Source organism: Trichechus manatus, unplaced genomic scaffold (genome assembly GCF_000243295.1).
Source record: "Trichechus manatus latirostris isolate Lorelei unplaced genomic scaffold, TriManLat1.0 scaffold00186, whole genome shotgun sequence".
NCBI classification, from domain to species: domain Eukaryota; kingdom Metazoa; phylum Chordata; class Mammalia; order Sirenia; family Trichechidae; genus Trichechus; species Trichechus manatus.
The window spans coordinates 2,321,009-2,347,737 of record NW_004444122.1 but is presented as its reverse complement, the minus strand read 5'-3'; the positions used below and the strand labels follow the sequence as shown (position 1 = coordinate 2,347,737).

At 37.8% G+C, this 26,729-nt stretch overlaps 1 protein-coding gene across 18 annotated transcripts in view; it reads right to left on the bottom strand.

The window, feature by feature from the left end:
* ZFAND6 (zinc finger AN1-type containing 6) overlaps positions 1-26,729 on the bottom strand; it is a 76,572-nt gene that overhangs the window by 26,425 nt on the left and 23,418 nt on the right. For 12 of the 18 annotated variants that reach the window (XM_004387490.1, XM_023741673.1, XM_023741677.1 and 9 more), the window contains exon 2: positions 11,206-11,366. The exons of 4 other annotated variants lie outside the window; for them this stretch is intronic. The gene's annotated coding sequence lies outside the window, so the exon portion shown is untranslated. Of the gene's footprint in view, positions 1-80; positions 5,098-11,205; positions 11,367-26,729 lie in introns of those variants that run through there. 2 more of the 18 variants (XM_023741672.1, XM_023741674.1) reach the window with 2 other exon arrangements.

The following is a 26,729-nucleotide window of genomic DNA, read 5'->3' as shown; positions in this document are numbered from 1 at the left end:
TGCAGCGATTTCTCATTGTAGTCTCACAATTTTCATTTCCATGAAGACTAACGAGGCTGAGCACATCTGCGTATACTTACTGGCCATTTGACGATCCTTTGTGCATTTTTTCTATTGAATTGTTTGCCATTTGCTTAGTATGTCACCTACTCCGTGGCTTGTCTTTTCATTCTGAATGGTTTTGAGACCAAAATTCATCTTAATCTGAATTTTGTCCAAATTTTCAATTCTTCCTTATAGTTAGTACTTTTTGTATGCTATTTAAGAAATTTTTGTCTACTCCAAAGTCATGAAGACACGCTCCTATATTTTTCTGCTAAGTTTATTTTACCGTTCACATTTAGATCTGTAAAAGTGAATAGAATGAGGTAGGGGTTAAGATTTATTTTTTTTCCTCCATATGGCCATCTAACTCAAAACCATTTACTGAAAAGACTACCCTTTCCCACTGGTATTACAGTCTAACCCTTTGTCCATGAATCAAGCGGCCATATACATACGGATCTTTTTCTAGACTTACAGTCTGTTCCACTGGCGTATATGGCTATCATGTTTTAAGTTACTACAGTTTACAAACAGATTTGGATTATCTGACATCAGCTTTATTTTCATACAGATTTTAGGTTCAGTTCTCCAATTAAAAAAAAAAACCAACCTGTTAGGACTTGTAATGTTGAATCTAAGATGTATAAATAGAGTATATCCCTCAATTTATTTAGGACTTCAAGTTCCCAATTATGTTTTGTAGTACTCAGTACAGAGGTCTTACATATCTTTTGTTAGATTTATTCCTAGGTATCTGATTTGTTTATAATCTATTGTAAATGGTATCTTTAAAAAATTCTCATTCTCTATTTGTTTGTTGTTGTGATAACAGCCAGTCTCTAAGGTGGCCTCTCTGTCTTCTGGTATTCAGGGCCTTGGATAGTCACCTCCCACATTGTATCAGTGCTGGTCTGTGTGATCAACAGAATCCCAGTGATGGTATGTCATTTCCAACTCTAGGTCATAAAAGACACTGTGGTTTCTGCCTTGCTCTCTCTCTTTCTTATATCACCCACTCTAGGGAAGCCAGCTGCCATGTCGCGAGGACAAGCCCACATGGTAAGGAATTGAGGCCTCTGGCCACCACTGGAAGCAGCTCCTCCATCCCTGATCAAGCCTTTGGACAACTGCAGCCTTGGTTCACATGTGGACTGCAATCTCATGACAGATCCTGAGTCAAAACCACTGAGCTAAGCCACATCTATATTCCTGACCCAAAGAAACTGTGTGAAATAATGCTTGTTGTTAAGCCACTAGGTTTTGGGGCAATTTGTTATGCAGCCAATTGATAATACACAGTTGCTTGTATACAGAAAAATAGACTTTTTAATACTGACCTTATATCTAAAAGCCCTGGTAAAGTCACCTATTGATTATAAAAGTTTGCCTGCAGACTTGGATTTTCTCAGCATATAATTTTGTTGTCTGCGAATAATGACACTTATTTCTTCCTTCCCAATACTTATATGTCCTTTTCTTGCCTTACTGCACTGGCAGGGACCTCCAGAACAATGATGAACAGAAGCAGTGACAGCAGGCATCGTTTTCTTCTTCTTGGTCTCAGAGGGAAAGCTTTCCATATTTCACCAGTAAGTATTATGCTGACTGTAGTTTCCTCTGGTAAATACTCTATCCAATTAAAGAAATTCCTTTCTGCTCCTACTTTGCTAGTTTCTTATAAATGGGAATTGGATTTTACCACAAGTTTTTTCTGCATCTATTGAGATGATCATATGAATTTCCTCCCTTTTCTATTAATGTGGTAAATTACATTAATTGATTTTGTTGAACGTTAAATCATCCTTCTATTCCTACAACAAACCCAACTTGATCATGATGAATTATACTTCTGACGTATCACTGAATTTTACTATCATTCTCTACTGAACCCACTCCACCAGGCTTTTACTCCTACCACTCCACTAAAACTTACTTCAAAATCACCGATGACCTCCAGGTTATTAAATACAAGGTCTTTTCTCAGTCCTCGTTCAGTTTGACCTCACATCAGCATTAACTACAGCTATTCATGCCCTCCTCAAAACACTTTTATCACATGGTTCAATGAACTATTCTTTCGTGGTTTCTTCCCATCTTTCTGAATGTTTCATTTCTTTTCCTGGCTCCTTCTCATTTCCAGAACCTCTAAATACTAGAGTGTACCTGGGCTTAGTCCATGGATCTCTTCTATTCTCTGTCTATACTTACTGATAGATTATTTCATCCAGTCTTCTGAAACTTATTTCCAGGTGGACTTTTCCACTTAACTCCAGATTACCACATCTAATTTCTTACTTACAATATACTGTTAAATATCTATCAAACATTTCAAGCTTGTCCAAATCCTAACAAAACCAGCTCCCCACCTTTAGTCTTTCCCATATCACTTAATGATAACTTCATCCTTCCAGCTGTGCAGGTCAACACAGTAGTCACTGATAACCCCTTTTCAATTCATCAGCAATTTCTGTCAGTTCTGTGTTCAGAACGTATACAAAATCTGATTACTCTTCACCACCCTACTGTCACATCTTGGTCCAAGAACTTGTCCCCTGCTTTGGTCTTATCCTCCTATAGTCTATTTTCAACACAGCATCCAGTGATTCTGTTAAAACGTAAGCCAAATCACACTGCTTGCTTACTCAAAATCCTCCAATGTCTTCCCATCTCACCAAGAGTAAAAGCGAAACTCCTTACATGACCTAAAGGCTCTTCATAATCTGCCCCCTCCCATTACTTCTGACCTGCTCGCCTACTCCCCTCCCTATCACATACACTACCAGGAATGCCAGGCGAGTTTCTATCTCAAGGCCTTTGTACTTGCTGTACCATCTATCCTCCAGAGATCCTTTTGGCTAGGCTCTCGCATCTCCTTCAGGTCTGTGTTCAAATGTTACCTCCTCAGGGAGCCCTTCCCTTGCTACCCAATGTAAAATTGCCCCCAGTGTCCCCTATTACCCTTTCCAGTTTTATTTTTCTCCAATGCCCTTATCTCAATCTTAACTTACTATCAAATTATATTTTGTCTCTCTCCCCATCACTAAAATGTTACTTCCATAAGGAGAAGGATCTTGTTTGTTTTTGTTCAATGACACTTAAAATAATGCTTAGCACACAGTAGGCATCCAATATTTATTGAATGAATAAATGCTGGCAATAAATTGCCGTGAAGCCTTGCCAACCCCACCCAACTGCATATCATCACTAGCAGCCAAGTATTACCCCAAGGCAAGAAACTAGAACAGATTCTTTTTAAAGAAATTGAATTTGGTGTTCAAGGGGAGACCTAGGTCTGCTAGCAGCGTCTGCTACATATGGTTCGGCAGTTTTTGTACTGCACGATGATGCCTAGCCTCATGCTCCAAACGTCTGGGCATCTTTTCCCAATTCAGTCTACTCAGAGAGGGGCTCATTTAGCAGTTCGCCTATTTAGCATACCAAACATTGTAATTTTGAGTAAATCAAGTTGTAGTCAATTTTATGTTCTCAAACTGACCTAGGTTCCATATCACACACCTTCAAGAATTAGAATAAACTACATACAGAATTCTCTACACAGTCACTCAATGTTCTTTTTTGAAAAAAGGGTGAAAATCCACTCAAAATTTTCCCATTGGCTTCCACATTCATGGATATTTGTCCATTTCTCAAAAAGACTAACACTAAAAACAAGATCCATATACATAAGCCTTCTTTTTATTCCCTCCTTTGACCTTAAAGCTTAAAGCCTTTCTCATTCTAGTTTCCTATCCACATACCCCAAATTGTACTCCACCTTGGACAGAATCTGGGCATACAGCTCCTAATCAGTCTCCCTTTTCACGGGAAAGATCTACTGAGGAAACAGATTACCTACGCAAATTCAGAAGAAAACAACTGCCAGCTACTTATAATAATCAACATTGTCCTTCAATCAATATGACTCAAATATGAACAATGAACAAATAATATGGTCTATAAGGACAAACACTGAAACATAAAAGAGACAAAACAAACACTCAGGCTAGACAGTAAATATTGTAGGCTCTGCCCTGGTACTGTGAAAGCAGACATAGACAATATGCAAAAGAATGAGCATGACTGTGTTCCAACAAAACTTTATTTACAAAAAAAGGCTGTCAGCCAGATCAGACCCACTGGCCAGCTGGATCTGGACAGTGGACCATAGTTTGCCAACCCCTACTCTAGATCAATGACAAGCACATAGGAGGTATTCAAATATATGTTGAATGAATAAATAAATAATTTCAAAACATTTTAGCTAGACTATTCCCAGGAAAGACAGCAAAAGTCCAGGACGGTAAGTCAGTTTTACACTCTTTTGTCGTAAGTTTTTTTTGTTCAAGGATGCTTTGATACACTTATTTACCAGGTATCTGATTGTGGTGCCTATCACTCTGCTAGGTCCTGTAAGAGAAGTTTATGGTACACAGTTCTGCCCACGAGAATCAACACAAGCATAAGGATAGGAATATAAATGTCTGATTTTCACGTACTTGAACAGACATCACATCTAACTCGATAATTACAATAATTCCTATCAGTCACAAAAACACAAAATGCTAAGCAGCACCAAAAACACAAAGTTCTGGAATTTATCACTTTACCTTCATAAAAAAACCATTGCCATCGAGTCAATTCTGACTCACAGCGACCCTACAGGACAGAGTAGAACTGCCCCATAGGATTTCCAAGGAGCGGCTTGCTGACCTTTTGGTTAGTAGCCAAATGCTTAACCACTGTGCCACTAGAGTTCCTCACCTTCATAGAGGTATAGAAAAATGTATGCCTGAAATTAATGTAGATTATTCCAGACACTGATTTCTCTACTTTAGTTGAAATGTACTATCTTGAGGAGAGGAGGAACAAATACATTATGAAAAGAGGCATAAATATAAATCACTACAAAATAACTGTCATTTACACAGGTGAACTTGATGTGTAGTATGGCATAGTGGCAACATCATGATAAATGGAGACAATATTGAAGTTGTCAAGGATTTCATTTTACTTGGATCCACAATTAACAGCCATGGAAGCAGCAGTAAAGAAATCAAATGACATATTCCATCGGGCAAACCTGCTGCAAAAGACCTCTTTGAAGTGTTCAAAAGCAAAGATGTCACCTTGAGGACTAAGGTGCGCCTGACCCAAACCATGGTATTTTCAATCATCTCATATGTATGCAAAAGCTGGACAAAGAATAAGGAAGACGGAAGAAGAACTGATGCAGCTGAATAATGGTGATGGTGAAGAATACTGAATATATCATGGACTGCCAGAAGAATGAACAAATCTGTCTTGGAAGAAGTACAGCCAGAATGTTCCTTAGAAGTGAGGATGGTTTGACTTCATCTCACTTTGGACATGTTATCAGGAAAGACCAATCCCGGGCGAAGGACATTATGCTTGGTAAAGTAGAGGGTCAGCAAAAAAGACATTCAAGGAGATGAACTGACACCATGGCTGCAACAATGGGTTTAAACACAGCAGTGATTGTGAGCATGGCGCAGGACTGGGCAACGTTAAGTTCTGTTATACGTAAGGCTCCTATGAGTCAGAACAGACTCGATGGCACCTAATAACAATAACATGGCATACTGAAAAGAACAATGGATTGACTTAGTCTTAAAATTATGATTCTGCTATTTCCTGCCTGGAAAACATGGTCAGCCTCAGGTTCCTCGTATGAAGAGAAAAACGACACCGATCTGTTCTAATTCACAGGATTTGGGGAAGGATCATATGGTACAGTGAATGTGAGAATACTTCATAACCCACAAACAGCTATATATATAAATATCTCAGTTCAGAGCTAGGTGGCTTATTAGAGTCAAACATCTGCAGCTAATCATGAAAGCCAGAGTTGCAAACTCAGATATTAAATAGTAGCTGCAGTCATAAATCCCAAGACTCCTTATTTACTCACAACTCACAAAGAGCAGGCACATAAAGGGTCTTTACACGTAGATTGAGTGATCACTTGTTAGGAGATCTCTTTGCATATGCCTCACTTCCACCTGAGAAGACACTACTTTCTTGATTAAAGTGTGAGGGAATGGTTTCCAACATCCTCCTCTCAAAGTTTATAAGATGATGCATCAGTTATTCTGGATAACTGCCTACAAATATTTGCTAGGTGTTTATACTTAGTACTTACACTTGTGGTGAATGATAAAAGCAAGTATGTGGTCTACTAGGAGCAAGAGTTTCACGTGCCTGGAATATAGCATGGTGGGAAATGATCCTAGAAATAGAGTAAAGCCACATCATTTGTACTTACACTAAGAAGTCTAAATTTAATCCTATAGGCAATAGGGAATCTCATTACCCTAGAATGAGAAGAGGGTTTAACAAGTGCTGTTCACTAAACATTTCACTACCATTTTTTATATACCTCATTTTGTTCTGGAAAGGATTTAAGATGATTTTTAAAATATTCAGTATGACAACATTAAAAGTAAATGAAGAGTCAATCTAAGAGAAAATGGCAGAAAAAGAAGTCAAGAATATTGTCAATAAACATAATGCATGTCCATAAGGATCTACATAATTGCTAGGCAGAAGCTACTCATTTGACTCCGCTCTTCCTACCAGCTAATGCGAAGAAAAAATATAACTAGTTTTAAGAGGCACAATATTCAAAAGTCAAAAAAAACTGATGGCTCAGAAGTACAACTAAACCTGATCCTGATAATGTAAGAGCATTTCACCCACAGTTCATAAGTAGAACAAAATATAATCTGGTCAACAATATCTCTACAGTAAAGTAAAATACAAATTTCTGGGACTGTTTCTTTGCACACTTTGAATATAATCTTTAGTTGATAGCAAACTTCAGTTAACAGCCAGTCTATAAGAAGCCAAAGAGTCAAAAATAAAATCTTAAACATCATATCATTCATGCTTACAATGTAGGCAATTCTTCATAAAGTTTATTTCTCATTAATTGTGCTTTTGTCCTATCAAGGATTGCTGAGGCAGAAGAACAGCGGTGGGGAGAAGACTGAGAAGGCAGACGGGGCCGCAAAGTCCTACTTCAAGCAGAACAGTTCCTTTTTAGTATTTTTACAAATCAGGTCTCTGCAAAAGATTTCATTTGAACAAAGGGGTTCAAACGACTAAAACAAATTTGGAAATCTCATTCTAAGTTCCTGATTAAGAGCATACTCACAATGCTCAACCTAAGACAATCTGGAGTAGGGTACAAATTATCATGAACACTTAAAACTTACATAACTAGGTCACCAGCTCAACTAGGCAGGCACTCTACCCTCTGAATTAAAATGCTCTGAGCAGCTATTCATAGGTCATCAATTCATCCTACTAAGTTTTCCAAACTTTTTTCCTAAATTAAAAACTTGGATAAGAAAACTACCTATTTAGATATTTATTAGTGGGCACTCATTGAAAATGTCAGCTCTTGTTATTATTACTACTATTATGTACTGAGGAGCCCTGGTAGTGCCGTGGTTAAAGCGTTCGGCTGCTAACCGAAAAGTCTGCAGTTCAAACCTACCAGCAACTCCACGGGAGAAAGATGTAGCAGTCGGCTTCCGTAAAGATTTACAGCCTTAGAAATCCTATGGGGCAGTTCTACTGTGCCCTATAGGGTCACTATGAGTCAGAGTCAACTTGATGGCAGTGGTTTTTTGAGGAGTTTATTATGTACTAGGCACTGTGCTAAACACTTTATATGGGTTATCTCATTTAGTCCTCACCATATCCCTACGAGGGAGGTAACATTACCCACACACAAGCATCTTGTTAATCAGTTAAAGAAATTAAGTTCAGACATGCCAATCATTGCCTCCCTGCTCACATTCCCTTCTAATAGAAATCTGTACTACCTACAGCTCTTAGCTCTTCTGCCCTGTTAGTACCATGGGATAACCCCTCCAGACAAGTTAATTAGGCCTAGGTGAATACTTGATCCAATGAACCAATCTAAAGTCCGGGAGGGGGGTACAGTAGAGAACATCAAACCCATAAGCAGATACCCATTCAATTCCGTAAGATTTTCCATAAATCCTTTTAACAGTCCCCTTTTTCTTCAGTTACAGTGGATGTTCCCATGGGTTCTAGTCTCTCATTAGAATAGTTCCCAGTAAACAGTGTGTTCTTTCAGAACATAAGACCACGTTTATACTTCTTGGTATCCCCCCCAACACATAGGATATTTCTAACCACACTGTAAAAGTGAATACAGACTACTTTTAGCCTTTAGCAGAATAATCCCAAACAGAAAAGACTGTCTTACAATAAAACCACTAAGTGATGCCTAGTTCTTCCTGAATTAATGCACGACTCATAACACTGCCATTCTTCAAAGGTGCTTCTAGATTATTTCTAATAATAATTTAAATGTAAAAATTATTGTAAAATGTAAAAATTAGTCTGTGTCCATAAAGCAACAGACTGCTCATTTTAATCCAAGAAGCAGTCACTGCTGACAGCACTCATTACTTTCAATGTTGCTTGACTCATCTGTCCATCTCTTTATCTAAAAATAATTACATTATGAATTTTGTAAATTGCCTAAAAATCACTTTCCCTACAACTAAGAAAAAATATGCCTAACCTTCACCAAGATTCTTACAAAATATTTTTGCTTCCTTTCCCCTTATACTGTGGAGTTATAGCTGATACAAAAGCTAACCTTTCGTGTGTACACAAAACAATGCTGTATCATCGATGTCATATTTAATGTAAATACATTTCCTAGATTCAGATTCAACTATCTAGAACAGCACTGTCCAATAATAGCAGCCACATGTGGTTACTGAGCATTTAAAATGGGGCTAGTACATGTAGCGGACTGAGAACAGAAGGTAGGAGAGTAAGGATTTTTCTATTCTACCACACTGGGGATGTCTCTAATGATACCTAACTGGAAATATTTTACTTTGTGATTTCCAAGTTCTTAATCCTAAAACCTTAATATCTCCTAATTACTCTGAGGATTTATAATGTACTACCTAGCACCATGGCAAAGAACAGAGGCTTAATAATGATGGTGATGATAGTTTATGTATTGATGACTCACAACAACCCTATCAGATAGTAAATTATTACTATATTATTTTACAGACTAGAAAACTGAGGCACAGAAAGGTTTAAGTAATTTGCTTAATATCACATGTTTGCTAAGAGGGACCATCAAGGATCTGAGCCCAGGGGCACCTTGACTCTAGAGCCTGTGTACTTAACCACCATGATACAAGGCCTTACAATAGCCCAGGAATTCCATCCTAACGCATATTGCATAATACTACAGTAAAAAAAAGTTAAATACATTTTTAAATCTAACAAAATTCTATCATAGAAGTGGGTGCAAGATCAATGAGAAGCCTACACAGTAGTGGTGAAGTAAAGGATAGGGCAGGACAGAGAGGGCAGAACAGAAGCAAGAGTTTTATGTATGGTACTCACATACTCCTACTTGCACTTTCTCCCCCAGCGAAGTTAATTAGCTTCTTAACACTTTCCTCTACCCCCTTGGTAGAAGAGTAATACAAAACACAGAGAATCTTCTCAGTGAGAGAAAAGGAATTTGGAGAGCAATTTATTACCTTAAAATTCTACTTCCAAATTGTATAGCTATAAAAGGCTTCTCCCATTCCTACTGTGTCTGTTTAATCTCATTTAAAAAATCAAAGTTTCATTAGTGTGTTCCAAAGGCTTCCTTCACCTTGACTTTTCTTTACTTTTGACACTAATTACAAAAGACAGAAGGGAAGAGTGCTAGAGTACTGTAAACAAAATAGCAACACCAAATTAAACTCAGCTTTTTAAGTAGAGTTAAATCTCATATTACAGACCTTAAAACTTCATTAAAGTGAGATTTGTCATCATTAAACAAGGAGATTATAAAATTTCTGTAGAGCTACTGAAAGATTAGGAACTAGATAAGCTTTGGAGACTCACACAGTGCTGTAGATCTACTGGCCAATACAGAAAAGAATTGGGCAAACTGGAACCAGTCAACCTTTTTCACTACTTTTGAATGCAGCTACATATATCTCCTTCATTTCTGTCATGTATCCTCCAACCACTTTCATAATAATACCTATATTAAGTGTATATTTTTTACATATTTTCTAAATGTCACTCAGTGATTCTCAAGACAGTCAATTCTGGTCTTCCTTCAGCCAACACATTTGTGATGTGAAAGAGAAAGTAAATTCATCTTACTGCAAACGCACAATGCAAATAACATTCGTTCTACTCCTCACTAAACAGTTAACAAGTTTTATAAATCTTTACCTAGATGCTCATAATTTTGCTCAATGCAGTGTTTCACATTTTAATCACTGCAATGTTTTATACTTTAATCACTCCCTCAGTACAAACCATGCAGTCTTCTAAGTGGGAATGGGGGACCAACACATTCAATTAAGATTTGTGCTCCTGAATTCATAAAAGTAAAAAAAGAAAGAAAGGAAACAGGGGAAAGCAGGAAAAAACCCAGAACCCCCAAAATTGACACTTAATGTGATAAGTTTTTTAAGTACAAAGAAAAGAAAAATTTTTCTTCAACAGGATTTACATTATATAGCACTTTAAAAAAATAAACAAGTTAGCAAGTTTAAGACTTCCAACTGCATTTAAGGACAAAGAATTCTCTTTATTTTGAAGTGTATGTGCTCTCTGAGGAAATAAACTGAACTATTTTAAAATATTAACTTTTAAAATTATTATTATTTAAGCTATTACATTATTTTCAGAAGCAATTTTCTACATGAATATCAAACACCATATTCCTAGAATACATTTTTATGATTCCTTGGTCAAAAGTATCAATTTAAAAAGGCTGAAATCAACTACAAAATAAACAGCCAAGTGAAGAATCATAATCTTTTGCTTCACAATACTAAGATTAGCAATGCAAATTCCAATGCTTAGAATAACTGTAAGAAACGACACATGTTCACTATGATACTTATTTATGGGTGTTACTGTTCAAAAATATTTTATACGTAAACACCTACCACCCACTCCACCCTCAGTATCCTACCCACCAGGAAAAAAAAAAAAAGAACCTAAAAAATGTCTAATCATGCTGACTTAAATGTATCTTCAAGCACTTTAGATTAAAAAAAAAAAAATTAAGTTACTATGCCCAGTTACATATGGTTACAAGCTTAAGTCTCTACTCACACAGTTGAGGTTGATGAGCAAACAGCTGTCCTGTATCTTGAGACAGACATTAGCTTCCTGCCTTCCCTATCCTCATAAGCAGTTACTTAAAGTTTGAGTTTTATGCAAGAAAACATTTTAAAGCCTTCAGTGTTTTACTGCAGCAGACTTCAGATTCATTCCTGTAACACATTTAACATGAAACAGAGTTGAAACAGTTAAAATTTATTATGCAGCACATTTTAATCGTCTAAAATTTTAAGGAGTGCTTTCACTATTATAGCTACATAAAAAGGGCTAAGTTAAAATTAATAAAAATATCCCATTCGGTATTTGACACCAGTGTATTCTACTATAGTGATATGTGACTTTATCATATAGATCTTTCTTCACCTGGCCACAGGCTAGGTGAGCAAGAATTTCGTTTTAGAAACATTTGTGCCCGCAGAACCGGGCAGTGTTCTGTTCTGTTGTACACAGGGTCACTATGAGTCAGAACTGACTCAAAGACACCTAACACCACCACCTACCACCAGAACTGTTTTACTTAATTTCATCATTTCCTCACATTATATGTGTGGACACGTTATTTACATGGGTGCATTATGTGAGAAAAAAATGGTAATAATTTATTTGGGCAAGAATTATCAAAAGAATGTTAAAATTAGTGGATAAAAGTTTGATGAGGAATAGAATATACTGACAGTCTTAGTATCTCCCCCAAAGTTAATTACAAAAGGAAAACTCCTAATTTCTCAATGGAGGGCCCTAGTAATATCACATTAACCAAAAGATCAAAGTTAGTATCACTGATGAAGGGAGAAATGGACATGAGTCTCCCGATGTGACACACTGAGAGGCACACATCATCACATATGTAGCATTCCTGTCAAAACTACATTTCTAAATTTAATCGTTAGGAGATATCACACAAACACAAACTGAAGGTGATTCTACAAAATAAGTGGTCTGTCACTATGTGCAGAGTTGTAAGGGACACAACAATGTAAGACACAAATCCAGTAACTCCTTAGAAGTGTGAATAAATTAAGATAGTTGTAACCATCTAATTAAAAATGTTAGTACTGAGTAACTGATGTTTTAAATATTATGAACAGTTTTCTATATTCTGTTCATGAAGAATACAGTTGATAAAATATACACACAACATCACACCAATTTTTTTCTATAAATTCTCTTTGATCATCTTGGTTAACGGTGATTTGGCAGACAAATATTATCTGTTACAAATGGGATAGACACACATGGAGAAAACTAAATACAAAAACATCACCACTAGTCAAAAGACAAAGCAGAAGTCACTTTGCTGGTCAAAGTAAACCATGTAATTTTCAGCCCATTATCTTTTGTTCACACTACATTTTAGGAACCATCTGTCTTGCACACCACTGTATTTCTAGTATCTGGCACACCTACCCAGAAAAGGCATTAAATGTTTACATAATAGATTAACACATGACTTGCATTTATCCACACCATAAAAACAGAAACAAACCCTGAACCCCTATATTTCAACTATAAGAAATCCAATCATCCATGCAAAGCTCAAATTTCCTACGTGTTTTCCATCTTTTTTATTGGATCAATCAAGGGTTGCTTTAGCCGTGTAGAACATACTAATCAGGTCTAAACTAGCTACTTCTTTCTAGGCCATTAAATAAGTCATCAATCAATAGATTAATCTATGAAAATCTAAAAATAGCCTGCCAAATGACAAGTTCTTGTTTGTTAAAAACCAGTAAGCTAATTGTTGAATTGATTCTGACTCCTGTCAACCCCGTATGTCTTAGAGTAGGACTGTGCTCTATAAGGTTTTCAATAGCTTTTTTTTTTTTCCTTCCACAAGTCAATCTTCTGAGGTGCCTCTGGGTGGAAATGAATTCTTTCTACTAGCAGCCCAGTGCACCACCAGGACCACCACCCAGGACTCCCTTTGTTTGTTAAGACTTTCTGATTTTTGTAAATTCTCTTCAAGAATTTAATGGCAAACATAGGTCTTTTAAGAGAACCCTGCCAACAAAAACTGTATGCAAGTGCAATTGAGTAAGTCTCCTTTTCACACCATTAAAGCATGCTACATGTGTACTTTCACCACTTCTGATGCTGAAAAAGGGGGCCGTGGTGGTACAGTGGTTAAAGAGTTCGGCTGCTAACCAAAAGGTCAGCAGTTTGGACTCACCAGCTGCTCCGTGGGAGAAAGATGCGGCAGTCTGCTTGCATCAAGAGTCACAGCCTTGGAAACTCTATGGGGCAGTTCTACTCTGTCCTACAGGGTTGCTATGAGTCAAAATTGACTCGACAGCAACGGCTTTTTTGGTTTTTAATGTTGAAAAACACAAGCAATTTGACTAGTTTTCAAGTCTCCCTCAATTAGGGAAAAAAATAGAAGCACATTAGTTCTAAAACTACTCAGGAGTCAATCACAACCAAATCTGCATTGATCTGGTTTCAACATTAGGTAAGAATCACCCTGATAACTCTAAGTCCCTGTGTTAGTGACCTATACATTATTTGATAGGCCTTAAAAAAAAAAAGAAAAACACGTGTCATGGTTTGAATTATGACCCCCCCCAAAAATGTGTGTATCAATTTGGCTGGGCCATGATTCCCAGAATTGTGTGGTTGGCCTCCATTGAGTGATTGTAATTTTATGTTAAAGAGGATTAGGGTGGGATTGTAACACCACCCTTACCCAGGGTCACATCCCTGATCCAAAGTAAAGGGAGTTTCCCTAGGGTGTGGCCTGCACCACCTCTTTCTTTTACCTTACAAGAGATAAAAGGAGAGGGAAGCAAGCAGAGAGAACTGGGGACCATATCACCAAGAAATAAGCACCCGGAGCAGAGTGCATCCTTTGGACCTGAGGTTCCTGCGCACAGAAGCTCCTAGTTCGAGGGAAGACTGTCGATGACGAGGACCTTCCTCCAGAGCAGACAGAGAGAAAGCCTTCCCCTGGAGCTAACACCCTAAATTTGGACTTCTAGCCCATTAGACTGTGAGAAAATAAATTTCTCTTTGTGAAAGCCATCCACTTGTGGTATTTCTGTTAGAGCAGCACTAAATGACTAAGACAACACGTTAGCCAAGATAAGGCTTTTCTCGTTTCTATGTGTAGTTACAAAAGTCACAAAATAAAGTGCTAGGCAACATTCTTTGATCCCATTTAGCATCTAGATGAAAACCGCTTCCACTTCATCAAGAATGGGCCCTACAATGACTTCTCTATTTATTAATCTTAAAAATCTGCTGGATGAAGTCCAACTGGCACCGACTCAACCAAAAAGGTATCAACACACTGCTCAGAAGTTAAAGTCTCAAAAACCTAGGAGAGCGTGATTCAAAATTTTGAGATAGGCAACTTTAGAAGGCTGGAGTTTTCCTGGATTGATCACTAAACATGGATTTCCCTAAACAGTATTTAGATCAGTGTTTCTCAAATACCATGAATTAATGACATCAGAAAACTACAAATTCCTAGGCCTCAACCCCTACTTAATGCATCAATTTCTGGAAACTGGGTCGGATTGTTGTTAGGTACCTTTGAGTTGATTTTGACTCACAGAGAACCCATGTGAGAGTAGAACCACCCCATAGGGTTTTCGTGGCTGTAATCCTTACAGAAAGAGATGGCTTGTCTTTCTCAGAAGAAGCTGCTGGGTGGGTTCGAACCAGCAACCTTTCAGTTAGCAGCCAAGCACTTAAACATTTCACCACCAGGGTTCTCTATCGATGCCTTGGCCGCTAACCAAAAGGTCAGTGGTTTGAATCCACCAGCTGCTCCTTGGAAACCCTACGGGGCAGTTCTACTCTGTTCTATAGGTCGCTATGAGTCAGAATCGACTCGACGGCAACGGGTTACTGATACCTCTGAATTATGGTGTTGATGAAGAATACTGAATATACCATGGACTGCCAGAAGAATGAACAAATCTGTCTTGGAAGAAGTACAGCCAGAATGCTCCTTAGAAGTGAGGAAGGCGAGACTTTGCCTCATGTGCTTTGGACATGTTATCAGAAGGGACCAGCCCCTGGAGAAGAACATCATGCTTGGTAAAGTAGGAAGTGAAAAAGAGGAAGACCCTCAACGAGATAGACTGAGATAGTGGGTGTAACAATTGGCTCAAACATAGCAACGACTGTGAGGATGGAGCAGGATGAGACAATGTGTTGTTCTGTTATATAGCGTCACTATGAGTCAGAACCAACTCGATGGCACCTAACAACAAGAAGCAGCTCCCAAGGGATTCTAATGCATGATACATTCAAGTTTGAGAACCACCACTTTAGATACATGGAGTCACTGGGTGGTGCAAACTGTTAACATGCTTGGATTTTAACTGAAAGGCTGGAGGTTGGCGTCCACCCAGAAGCACTTCAGAAGAAAGGCCTAGTGATCTACTTCCAAAAAAATCAGCCACTGAAAACCTATGGAACACAGTTCTACTCTGACATGTATGGGGTCACCACAATTCAGAATCAACTCGACAGCAACTAGTGGTACTTTAGGTACATAATGGAAAATACTATTTTAGTAGAGAGCACACAATACATATTTACAGCTGAAAAGAAAACAGTTTCAAATTACTGTGAAGGTGGATAACTTTAGAATAATTTAGGTCAACTAAAATTAAGCCAAAGGATACATCCCCCCAACCCCTACCTCCCCTCCCCTCAAAAAAACTGTCCAAAATTAAATCCAATGATTTCCCACTATAAACTTTGGAAAATTACTATTTGAAATTTTAGCAAATGATTTTGCAGCCTAGACCTAAGAAAACATGGTTAATACTAACTATAGTAGCTGACAGGAACCAAGTGTAAGTTTTACCTTTTCACCATTTTTTAATAAAGCATGGTGTTCAAATAAGGATAGTATTAATACAGAGATATGCTACTCAGATTTGGGGGCATAAAAATTTTAAGTAAAATTTGGGGGAGGTAGAGGTTAAGCTACATAAGGAGAACTTAACAAGAAGATACACAAATAACCAAAACCAAACCCATTGCCGTTGAGTAGATTGCAACTCATAGCAACACTAAAGGACAGCAGAACTGCCCCCTAGGGTTTCCAAGGCTGTAATCTTTATGGAAGTAGACTGCCACATCTGTCTCCCAAGGAGCGGCTAGTAGGTTTGAACTGCCAACCTTTCAGTTAGCAGCCGAGCATATAACCAGTGCACCACCAGGGCTCCCAAGATGATCCATCTTGAACTAATATTGCTGGGATGATGATGGCTCATTTTACATGCTTAACTCTGAACTGCTGCAGAGGCATTATAACTGAAAAAGAACATGGGATCTTCTAATTTCAAGACTGCAGAGTGAAAACGTTTCTCTTCTCTCAAAACTCATGCTGTAACAAGGAGAACAAGAAGTAGGAACATAAACTCTGTCTTCAGTGAAACATGAGTGACTGTAATCCTGAACCACAAAATATTTATGATGATGGTAAGTGAATGAAGGAATGGCAATAAGTGAATGAAAGAATGGCGAACGACTTACCAGAGAGAAGAGCAGCCAAATGTAAGTAACTGATGGGAGGGAAAGGTACCAACGTGAGCCATCTGCCCCACAGAACCCCAGAAGTTGTCAGGAAAAGTCTGCATAAATAAAATTTATACCTCCACTCTATTCACCACATGAAAGAGATCAAACGGCCAACAGAGAAGTATCACAGAGAAAACTGTGCATGAAAATAAAACCTCCAAGAAACTGTACTTAATTACCTATCAAAGGAAATCTGCTGGAAAGAATAAGACCAAGACAACCACTATCTGAAAGAAAACAGGTTGGTATTTATTTCCATTTTACAGATGGGAGAGATATACAGAGAAAATGGAACTGCTATTTTTGAAAGTCTTTGTGGCTGGCACTGTACTAGGCACTTTACATACCTTCTCAAAATTATCGTAAATTTAAGGAGTTACGCTTTTCAGCATATCATATGTAAAGTATGCATATGATATACAGTTTTAAAAATCTTTGAAGCTACATATGTAGCTCATTCCATTTATGGAAAATGTCTCCCATATAATCTAAATGGCAAAGCCAGTCCTCACTAGCCTCCCCCTCCAGTCTGTGTACCTTAGCTATAAATGAAATAGTTATACAACGACAAATGCAGTTGTGCAACTAACGTTCTTTAAGACCTGAGGAGTAAAGTGGAAAAGCTGTGGCAGCTGAAAAGAAAAAAGAAAAACCAAAAAAACCATTCTGAAGAGAAAAAAATATCTGGTTTTAACTCTCTGCCTCAATTATTTCCAGACACTGAGGACCTCTGAGAACTGAGTTTTACAAACTTTTCACTTGTTGCTTCATTTTTTCATAAAATAGGTAATATACGCAACAGGTAAATAAAACATTTTGACTTCAGAGCCCAAACACAATGTATCTATACCAGTATGAATCCAAGATGTTCACGTTTTGCAGAGGATGAGAACTTCTATGGTTAATTCTTGTACCCTGGTGGCACACTGGTTAAGCATCTGGCTGCTAACCAGAGGTAGGCAGTTTGAACCCACCAGCCACTCCACGGAGAAAGATGTGGCAGTTTGCTTCTGTATAGATTACAGCTTTAGAAACCCTTTGGGGCAGTTCTTCTCTGTCCTGTAGGGTCACTATGAGTCAGAACAGACTCGATGGCAATGGGTTTGGTTTTTAGCTGGTATGGTTAATTCTATGTTTTAAAATGAGAACTCTTCCTACCTTTTTTCTTTCCAAACTTCTAAAATGGGTTTGGTTTTTGGTTGAGTATGGTTAATTCTATGTTTAAGAATGAGAACTTTTAGAGCCTGTTACACTGCCACGGTAGTCAAAACAGCCTGGTACTGGTACAACAACAGATACATAGAGCAAAGGAACAGAATTTGAGAACCCAGACATAAATTCATCCACCTATAAGCAGCTGATATTTGGCAAAGGCCCAAGGTCTGTCAAATGGGGAAAAGACTGTCTCTTTAACAAATGGTGCTGGCATAACTGGATATCCATCTGCAAAAAATTGAAACAAGACCCATACCTCACACCATGAACAAAAACTAACTCAAAATGGCTCAAAGACCTAAACATAACATCTAAACGATAAAAATCATGGGAGAAAAAATAGGGACAACACTAGGAGCCCTAATACACGGCATAAACAGAATACAAACCGTAAGTAACAATGCACAAACACCAGAAGAGAAACTACACAACTGGGAACTCCTAAAAATCAGACACTTATGCTCATCAAAAGACTGCACCAAAAGAATCAAAAGACAACCTACAGACTGGGAAAAAAATTTTGGCTACAATAAATCCGATCACCGTCTAATCCCTAAAATCTACAAGATACTGCAAAACTTTAACAACAAAAAGACAAACAACCCAATTAAAAAATGGGCAAAGGATATGAACCGGCACTTTGCCAAAGAAGATATTCAGGTGGCTAACAGACACATAAAGAAATGCTCATGATCATCAGTCATTAGAGCAGTGTAGATCAAAACTACAATGAGACATCATCTCACCCCAATAAGGCTAGCATTAATCCAAAAAACACAAAATAATAAACGTTGGAGAGGTTGTTCAGAGACTGGAACACTTATACACTGTTGGTGGGAATGTAAAGTACAACCACTTTGGAAATCGATTTGGCGACTCCTTAAAAAGCTAGAAGTAGAAGCACTATATGATCCAGCAATCTCACTACTTGGAATATATCCTAGAGAAATAAGAGCTATCACACGAATAGATATACGTACACCCATGTTCACTGCAGCACTGTTCACAATAGCAAAAAGATGGAAAAAATCTAGGTGCCCATCAATGGACAAATGGATAAACAAATTACAGCACATTCAAATAATGGAATACGACAAAGAATAATGATGAATCTGTGAAACATCTCATAATATGGATGAATCTGGAAGGCATTATGCTGAGTGAAATTAGTCAGTCACAGGAGAACAAATATTGTATACGATCACTATTATAAGAACTCAAGAAAAGGTTTAAACACAGAGGAAAACAGTCTTTGATGGTTACAAGGGTGGGGAGCGAGGGAGAGGGAGTATTCACTAACTAGACAGTAGACAAGAATTATCTTAGGTGAAGAGAAGGACAGCACAACTGGACTAAACCAAAAGCTAAGAACTTTCCTGAATACAACCAAACACTTGGAGGGACAGAGTAGCAGGGGGGGTTCTGGGGACCATGGTTTCAGGGGACATCTAGCTCAACTGGCATAACAAAGTTTATTAAGAAAATGTTCTGCATCACACTTTGGTGAGTGGCGTCCGGGGTCTTAAAAGCTTGTGAGTGGCGATCTAAGTTACATCAATTAGTCCCAACCCACCTGGAGCAAAGGAGAATGGAGAACACCAAAGACACAAGGAAAATACTAGCCCAAGAGACAAAAGGGCCACATAAACCAGACTCCATTAGCCTGAGATCAGAAGAACTAGATGGTGCCCAGCTACCACCAATGACCGCCCTGACAGGGAACACAACAGAGTCCCTGATGGAGCAGGAGAAAGGTTGGGGGCAGAACTCAAATTCTAGTAAAACAACCAGACAATGGTCTGACTGAGACTAGAGGGACCTCAAAAGACATGGCCCCCAGATTCTCTGTTAGCCCACACCTAAAACCATTCCCAAAGCCAACTCTTCAGACAAAGATTAGACCAGACTATAAGACATAAAATGGTACTCATGAAGAGTGTGCTTCTTAGCTCAAGTAGATACATGAGACTAAATGGGCAGCTCCTGTCTGGAGGTGAGATGAGAAGGCAGAAAAGGATAGAAACATGCTGTCACAGTATGGGGAGAGCAACTGGAGTCACATAGCAGTGTGTGTATAAGTTTTTGTATGAAGAACTAACTTGAACTGTAAAGTTTCATTTAAAGCCAATTTAAAAAAAAAAAGAATGAGAACTTTTCCTACCTTTTCTCTTTCCAAACTTCTAAAACCAACTACTCTTCAATAAATGTTGGATCATAAAGATAGAATGTGTATTCAGGATACATATTCTGATTAGGCAAATGTAAATTATGAAATAATTAGACCCCTTAGGATTATGATCTTTAAAAATGCTCAGCTGTGGCTAACACCTGACAGAAAACCTCAGGTACAATTATCCTGCTACCTACACTCTATGTACTTTGAACATACCTTAATACCTTTTCATCTCTTTTATTCTAGCTGTTTAAGATCTAACAAATGACAGACAATATACGAAATACTCTGCCAGCAGTACAATGTAATTCTACCTCTTCCTATCAATCAACACTGTTTCCTTTCCCTCTTTCTTAACATACTGCTAAAAAACCATCACTTAGATGTATTTACTGTATTTTTACGCAAATAACGTGTGCCTTCTATGTTTGTTTACCAACTGCTTCCTTCCTCCCCCCAGGAGGTATTTTCGTAAGCGCCGCTATGCCAAGAATTCTGGTTAGGATAAAATAAGTTTGTCTTCCTAAAGTCATTCATATATACAATTTTTGTTTTGTTTTAAGGTGTACCATAAACTTAAAATCAAATGACCACAATCATCAAGCCAGGATATCACTTCCCTGAATTATGTAGCACTCTAATTATGAGAATACTCATTCTAAGAGTTAAGGTACTGAAAATATAAAACGGCTTTTCTGATTTTTCAACTGAATAATCACTAACAACGATCCATTCTTAATTTGAAAAATAAGCTTTCTGAATTATCAGAGAAGATAAGTTTAAATTCAAGAATGTCATCAGTTGCTAACACTGTCACAGTGCAGTATTAAATGTATATGCTGAAACTTGGGATTTGTTTCTTACTAGAAACAATGAAGAACAAACCCAGGACACTGATGACAAATCAGCAATCTTTAGTTTTATTTTTCTCTAACATATCTCACTCTTGATTTTAATAAGAAATAAGATAGTATAAAAGAAATAAGATAATTTTATCTGAATGGAACTCTTTTGTGAAAGCAAACTGACGAGATTCTAGCAACCTATTTCCTTCAAGCTCACATCTGATTATCATGAGAAAACTATCAAAGTTATTAGAAGAGTAAAATATGGTTGGAATTTAATAATATATACAAACCATTAAGCATCAAGATCCATCAGATATTCGTCTGGTGCCCTGCCTTCTTCTTCACACTTTCTCTAGTTTCATGTGCATCCATCCCCCTCCCTCTATACGATGTAAAATCACCCAACAGGGTGATAAACCATACACATCTAACTGACTAAAAAGACAATATAATATTAATGAATCTTACTTTGAAAGTATTTCCTTTGATCACTTTTCTTCCCCCTACTTGCTAAATGGGGTCACACCTATGGTGACCACATGTTTTAAATCAAAACCTAAGATGAATGATGTAACAACGAAACAAAAAACCAAACCCACTGCCTTTGAGTTGACTGCAACTCATAGCGGCCCTACAGAGCAGAGCAGATCTGCCCCGGAGAGCTTCCAAGGAGTAGCTGGTGGATTCGACCTGCCAACCTTTTGGTTAGCTGCCGCAGCTCTTAACCACTATGCCACCAGGGCCCCATGATACTAACAACAAGATAGCATATATTACTGAAAAAACATGTACCTTTATTTGGGGTGTGGGCAGAGATATCAGGCTACCCAAAATTTCTGTGCTGCTTCTAGTGTGTGACCCTGTATTTTATGGATGCCAAAAAGATGAGATTTCTAGAATATTCCAAAAAGTCTAGGAGGCCAATAAAAAATATTAGATGTAAGGCTCCTGGAGCTATATCCCAGAATCTCACCACCTGTTCGATACTTATCTTTTTATGTACTCTAGCTCAGGTTTCAAAAAGCTCTAACTAGCAACTATGAGCAAATGTCTCCCAAATATGATTCTAGCTCAAATCATTCTCCTAGTTCTCTTTTTGCTAACTGCCCACTAGAAATTCATTTAGATGTCTCCCAGGAAAAAGATCATGGGGTGATATTAGGGCAGGGTAGACAAAGAGAAACTAGCAGTAGTTAAGTCAGAGTAGAAAGACAAGATAAACAGAACTGAGAGAGCCCATAATAAATGCTTTACCTGTACTGTCGTCTCTAATTTAAGGTAGAAATTATCATTATCCCCATTTTAGATATGAGAAATTGAGGCTTTGAGAGATTATGGAACTTGCCCAGGTCACACAGCTAGCAGGTGTTAAAGCAAGGATTCGAACCCAGATAATCTGACTCCAAAGCCCAAGCACCTATATGTGCTAAAGTCCTAAAAGAAGATGAGATGCAGATTCTGACAGGTGAGTTGTGGTCACTGGTCAATTCAAGACACATTCATTGAGCATTAACTATGCGTTGGAGTCCCTGGGTGGTATAAATGGTTAATATACTCCACAGCTAACAAAAAGGTTGGAGGTCAAATTCACCACCTAGAGGTAACTCGGAAGAAAGGCCTGCGATCTACTTACGAAAAATCAGCCACTGAAAACCAAACTATGAAGCAGAGCCCTACTCTGACACACACAGGGTCACTGTAAGTCTGAATCAACTAGATGGCAACTAGTAAGTATGTGTCAGATACTGGAGAAACAAAAAACGTCTATCTGGGTTCAAATCCTTGCTTTACCACTTAATAAGCTATGTGACCTAAATAATAAATTCCTGAGCTGTGTGACTTGAATAAGGAATGACCACTACTCTCAGAGACAAACTAACAAGTCACAATATAAAATGAAACAACACAAATAGGAACAAGGAAGAGAAATCATAGACTAGAGGAATGATTACCTTTGTCTAAGGGAAAGGAGAGCTACTTTGCTTACAGAGAGGTGCTGACTGATTAATACTTTGAATTAGGATAAGGAAAGGCCATTCCAGGCAGAATAAAATATGATACCATGATTCTACATAGTGTACTCAGGGAAGAGCAAGTAGACTGATAGTATAATATCTAGGAGGCTAGAGTTAGGCTAGATTTCAGATGAATAAAAAAAAATAATGAGCAATATACATAGTTCAAACATCCACACAGAAAGTCAAGATCCGAGGCTAAAGGAAATGGGGGGGGGGGGCAGAGCCCAGGTAGTGTTACAGAAAAGTGTATTCCATTTTCATAGACATGGGAGTTCACACAAATGATCATCGATCCAACGTAAGCAGCTAGAGTGTAGGGACTATGTCTTCATCTGAATTCACCATATATTTGAATGGAAGAACACAAAGATAAATAATGCATGGTCCCTAGCCTTTAAAGATTTCAGTTTCAGTACAGTTGGCAAATGAAATTATTACCATCCAGAATGATTAATAAAGTCAAAGAAGTTATGTGTATGGCATAATGGCAGAACAAAAGGAGTTTCTGAGTAGGTCTCTCAGGAAGACGGGAAAAAGAACACACCAGGCAGAGGCATGTAAAAGTGAACGGAGGTGTGACATGGTATATTTGTAGAAAATACAAGTAGTTTGGTAAGGATCAAACACAGGGTACAAGTGAGGAAGTGGTGAGACATACTTAAGTATATGAGTAAGGGCAAGATCATGGTGGGCCTCTATTATAAATAAAAAAGCAACAAAGGAAAATCCTCCAAGTGCTGAGAAAGAAAAGAACCTAGATATGCACTGTCCAACAGAGTAGCTACAACAATATGCGGCTTTTGAGCATTTGAAATGGATTCTAGTGGGAACAAGGAACTAAATTTTTAATTCTATTTGATTTTAATTTATTTAAATTGATATAGCCATTATTGCCTGCCATATCAGACAGAGCTGATCTAGAGCACATGTAAAGGGAATTGCCTTGTCCAGGAAGAATGCATGTCCAAAAAGACAAGGTGGAAGACAAAGATACAGGTGTTTATAAGTTAAGAAAGAGGTGGCAGGAAGTTGACATTCACATGATAATATCAATGATTTCTACAAAGTAAGAGACAAGTGTGAAGTCAGTCTTGAAGAACACAGAGGGCTTGAAATAGACAGTAAGAGGAAAGGGTGAGGGCTATGACCAAAAGGACTGCCAAGTCTAAGCTGAAGTTGTAAGCTGTTTAAAAAAGATAAAAAAAAAAAAAAGAAAAGCTATTATAAAGGACATTATTGGGACAACTGACAAAACCAAATATGGATAATGGATCAAACAGTAGTGCTGCATAAACTTCCTGATTTTGATAACTTACTCTCATTATTTAAGAGAATATTCTTGTTACAAGGAAATACACACTGAAGTGTTTAGGAGTAAAACAGTCACTAGTTTATCCTCAAATGAGTCATGTATGTATATACACATACATATATATTCAGCAACATATAAAAAAAATTGGCATAAGGGCGCCTATGAAAATACCTCGCAGGAGAGGGTGCAGCTGGCAAACAAACGTAGAGGTACATGTTATTTGCGTAAAACTACAGTATACGTGAGAGAGAGAATATATATACGACAAAACAAAAAACAAATGAGACAAAATTTAACAATTGGGAAATCTAAGGAAAGGGTATATGAGAGCTCCTTGTGCTACTCAAGCAACTTTTCTATAAAGGCTTGAAATTAAATAAAAAGTTACAGAAAAACTCATAGTGGGGTCAAAACGTAAAATTGTGTGGTTTTCTTTGGTAGCATTAAGCACCTTAGGTTTAGAAGGAGAGGATACAGATGGTAGAACTGGCCCAAGACTGGGAATTAAGAATATTGGGGGGAAAGTGACTGAAAAGGAAAACCGGAGCTACAGAAAAGGAGTAAACCAGTGGTACTGAGGCTGGAAATCCTGACAAAGCTTAAGACTTAGTGTGGTGGGAAACAGTGAGAATTAGAATGACAGGAGATTACAGCCAGGAAGTAGGATATAAACAGGAAATGCAAATTAGCCCCAGAATGAGATACCACCTCACATCCACAGACTGACCATACCAGTCTTTGGTGAGGATGAAGAGCAACCAGAACTCTCATGTACTGCTGGTGGGAATGTAAAGGAAAACAGTCTGGCCATGTCTTAGAAAGTTAAATATGCAGCTGTCTTTTGCCCCAGTAATTCCACTCTTAAGGTATCTATCCAAGAGAAATGAAAACATATGCCATACAAAGACATACACAAATGTGCATATAGCAGCATCATTCATAACAGCCAAAAGGTAGAAACAATACAAATGTCCATCAACTGATAACTGGATAAACAAAATGTGGTATTATCTACAGAATGGACTACTACTATTCAAGAACGAAGAACCAAACCGCTGATAGATGCTACAACACGGATGAACTTCAAAAACACTATGGTAGGTGAAAGAAGCCAAACACAAAAGACCACATATTTTATAAATCAATTTATATGAAATATCCAGAAAAAGCAAATCTATAGAGACAGAGAGCTGATTACTGATTACTCAAGACTGGGCATGGGAATGGGAAATGATTACAAATGAGCACAAGGGATCTTCTTTGAGTGATAGAAATGTTCTAAAACTGGATTGTGATAACTACAACTCTATAAATTTACTAAAATCATTAAATCGAACATTTAAAATGGGTGAATTTTAGAGTATGTAAAACATACTTCAATAAAGAAAAAAATTTCATCTACCAAATTGGAAATTATTAAAAATCAATAGTACTTATTGGTGTGGATGATGATGTCCTTTTCTAGTGATTGGTCTTTCCTGATGTGTCCACAGTAAGGAAGCCAAGTCTCAACAACCTTGCTTCTACGGTTGTATTCTGGTTGTATTTCTTCTAAGGCAGACTTGTTTATTCTTTTGGCACTCCTGGTGTATTCAATATTCTTCATCAACAGTACAAATTCAAATGCACCAATTCTTCTGTCTTCCTTTTTCACTGTCCAGCTTTAACATGCATGAGGTGACTAAAAAGACCATGGCTTGGGTCGGGTGCACCTTAGTCATCAAAGTGACACCTTTTTAAAACTTTAAAGTCTTTTGCAGATTTGCCCGATGCAATACATCATTTGATGTCTTGACTGCTGCTTCCATGGATGTGGATTATTGATCCAAGTAGAATGAAATCATTGACAATTTCAATTTCTTCTTAATTTACTATGACTGGTAAAGTAGTGGGTCAGTGAAAATGAGGGAAAACTTCAATGAGATGGACTGACGCAGTAGCCAACAGTGGACTCAAACGTATCAATGATCATGAAGATGGTGCAGGTCTGGGCAACGTTTCCTTGTTATACATAGGATCACCATGAGTTGGAGCTGACTCAACGGCAACAAACAACAACAACAACACTGGTGTGGGTGCAGAGAAACTAGCCTTTGTATACCTTTCTGGAGACTACAGTGTAGTACAACTTTTCTCTAAGACAACATGTAAAGGTTGAAAATGCATATAGCCTTTGGTCCAATAATACCACTTTTAGGAATTTATCCTAAGGCCATAATCATGGCAGCACTGTTTATCAATAAAAAAATAAGCCCCAAAGCAAAAATAATAGAGGGTTGGTTAAGTAAACTATGGTACTTCATAAAACAGAATACTATGTAGCCAGTGACAATGATGTGGTCACTTACTAGACTTATGTAAGCATCTTTAGGGCAAGGGCTGTTTCTTTTACTATTATATCTTCAACGACT